The sequence below is a fragment of the Chiloscyllium punctatum genome, unplaced genomic scaffold, assembly GCF_047496795.1.
Source record: "Chiloscyllium punctatum isolate Juve2018m unplaced genomic scaffold, sChiPun1.3 scaffold_1309, whole genome shotgun sequence".
In the NCBI taxonomy this organism is placed as follows: domain Eukaryota; kingdom Metazoa; phylum Chordata; class Chondrichthyes; order Orectolobiformes; family Hemiscylliidae; genus Chiloscyllium; species Chiloscyllium punctatum.
Window position 1 is genome coordinate 5,001 of NW_027311043.1, and position 2,500 is coordinate 7,500.

A 2,500-nucleotide genomic window follows, 5' to 3' on the forward strand; every position below is an offset into this window, starting at 1 on the left:
GCTGCTAAAGGTGGGGAGTGTATGTGCGGTCCGGGTGGCTTTCCTCTGGCGAGGGAGAGACCTTAAGCAAACTCAGAGACAAATCTTGACGGTCGATCACTCGTAAAAATAAAACGTGACAAACTTTGTGTTGGTTCAAGTACGAAAGGATCTCTGTCGGCTTGGGGGTACGCCCGTTTCCGTTTCAACTTGTCTCGCGAGGGTGGTTTCGGGGCCAGCAGGAGAGCTCGTCGGGGTAGCAGGCCCTGCAGCCGTGGTCACCGCCAAACCCCCACAACTCGAGCAAGTGAAAAAAAAAGTAACAGGAGCGAAAGCATCTCTGTCGGCTTGGGGGTACGCCCGTTTCCGTTTCAACTTGTCTCGCGAGGGTGGTTTCGGGGCCAGCAGGAGAGCTCGTCGGGGTAGCAGGCCCTGCAGCCGTGGTCACCGCCAAACCCCCACAACTCGAGCAAGTGAAAAAAAAAAGTAACAAATAAGAAAGGATCGTCGGCTTGGGGGTACGCCCGTTTCCGTTTCAACTTGTCTCGCGAGGGTGGTTTCGGGGCCAGCAGGAGAGCTCGTCGGGGTAGCAGGCCCTGCAGCCGTGGTCACCGCCAAACCCCCACAACTCGAGCAAGTGAAAAAAAAAGTAACAAATAAGAAAGGATCGTCGGCTTGGGGGTACGCCCGTTTCCGTTTCAACTTGTCTCGCGAGGGTGGTTTCGGGGCCAGCAGGAGAGCTCGTCGGGGTAGCAGGCCCTGCAGCCGTGGTCACCGCCAAACCCCCACAACTCGAGCAAGTGAAAAAAAAAAGTAACAAATAAGAAAGGATCTCTGTCGGCTTGGGGGTACGCCCGTTTCCGTTTCAACTTGTCTCGCGAGGGTGGTTTCGGGGCCAGCAGGAGAGCTCGTCGGGGTAGCAGGCCCTGCAGCCGTGGTCACCGCCAAATCCCCACAACTCGAGCAAGTGAAAAAAAAAGTAACAAATAAGAAAGGATCGTCGGCTTGGGGGTACGCCCGTTTCCGTTTCAACTTGTCTCGCGAGGGTGGTTTCGGGGCCAGCAGGAGAGCTCGTCGGGGTAGCAGGCCCTGCAGCCGTGGTCACCGCCAAACCCCCCACAACTGTTGGGCGCCTACCTGCGCGGGGCAGGAGGACACTTTCCGATTTCAAATCTCCGTTTGCCGAGTCCACCCCGAACGCACGCGGGCGGGCGGGTTCGCATCACCCTTCGTCACAAGGGGCGAAGCCCGTTCCACCGTCTCGTCAGTAGTGCCGACCGGTCTGTGATCGACGAGGGGAGCCACACCAGGTCCGGCCCTGCTGCTTGGCGGCACCGCGTCGTCGGGAGCTCGCGACAGACGGAGGGTTTCGGTGTACTCTCCAGCCACGGGAAACGAAGCCGGTGATGCAGGCGCCGGTCTTTCGCTCCCAAATCGGCTGGGTTTACATCGTTGCTATCTAGTCACGCTCCCTTCAAACCCGACGGGGTACCTATTCCCCTCACCCGTCTGTGCGTATACAGCCTCTTTGCACTTGCGGGATGGGGGTGGTGGTTTAAAGACTCTCGAGTTGCCGCCCGTCGGTCTCCGAGCTCCGTGCAGTAGTGATCCCCAGCGAACTGCCAGCAGGGCGAACGAGCGATCCCGCTCTCGGTCGGGGCGCCTGGCGTCGATCGGTGGTCGGTGGCTTGCGGGCAAGCTGCGCTGTGAGTGTGGGAACGAGTATGACGAGCCGTTGCCGCGACTCCCAGTCCACCTCGGCGGTGGCTGGGCCGGGCGGGCGTCTGCTCGGGCGAGTGCCGCCCCCGCCTCCTCGCAGGAAGTCCGCTCGCCGACACGCCGCCACGTGCACGCGTCAGTGACGCTGCCGAACCGATGGCCGGTGCCCGTTCCCGCCTCTGCTTTTCCTAGGGCAAAGCTGCTGCACGCCTCGTGATACTAGGCGGGCGACATGGTGGCGGTGATCCTGCCTCCGTCGCTGCGGTGCGTTGGGGCACGCATCGCCTCTTGGGCGCCCTGTCCTCCTCCCCCCAATAGACGTATGTTTCTGCGGGCCGCACCAGGATGGTGCTCCCCATCGCTTCACGCCACCCTGCTCCGCCCGCACGCCGGCGTGCAGGTGGCTGTAGCTCAAGGTGGGGAGCGTATGTGCGGTCCGGGTCGCTTTCCTCTGGCGAGGGAGAGACCTAAAACAAACTCAGACAACTCTTGACGGTGGATCACTCGGCTCGTGCGTCGATGACGAACGCAGCTAGCTGCGAGAATTAATGTGAATTGCAGGACACATTGATCATCGACACTTTGAACGCACTTTGCGGCCCCGGGTTCTTCCCGGGGCCACGCCTGTCTGAGGGTCGTTTGGCAATCAATCGCACTCGCCTTGGCTGGCGAGAGCGCGGCTGGGGTGTCGCAGAGGACCCGTCCTCTTTGTCCCCCTAAGTTCAGACTCCGGAGCCCTCCGGCGTCGGAGCGCTTGGCCTTTCCCCCCCACCCTGCACATTCCGTTCGTCAGGCTCGACGC

At 61.2% G+C, this 2,500-nt stretch overlaps 1 non-coding gene across 1 annotated transcript; it reads left to right on the forward strand.

Annotated features, from left to right (window-relative positions):
* Nucleotides 1-2,182: 2,182 nt before the first annotated feature.
* On the forward strand, nucleotides 2,183-2,336 carry LOC140474989 (5.8S ribosomal RNA). The gene has a single exon (XR_011959587.1). It is a non-coding gene; the product is annotated as a 5.8S ribosomal RNA (ribosomal RNA).
* Nucleotides 2,337-2,500: the final 164 nt, after the last annotated feature.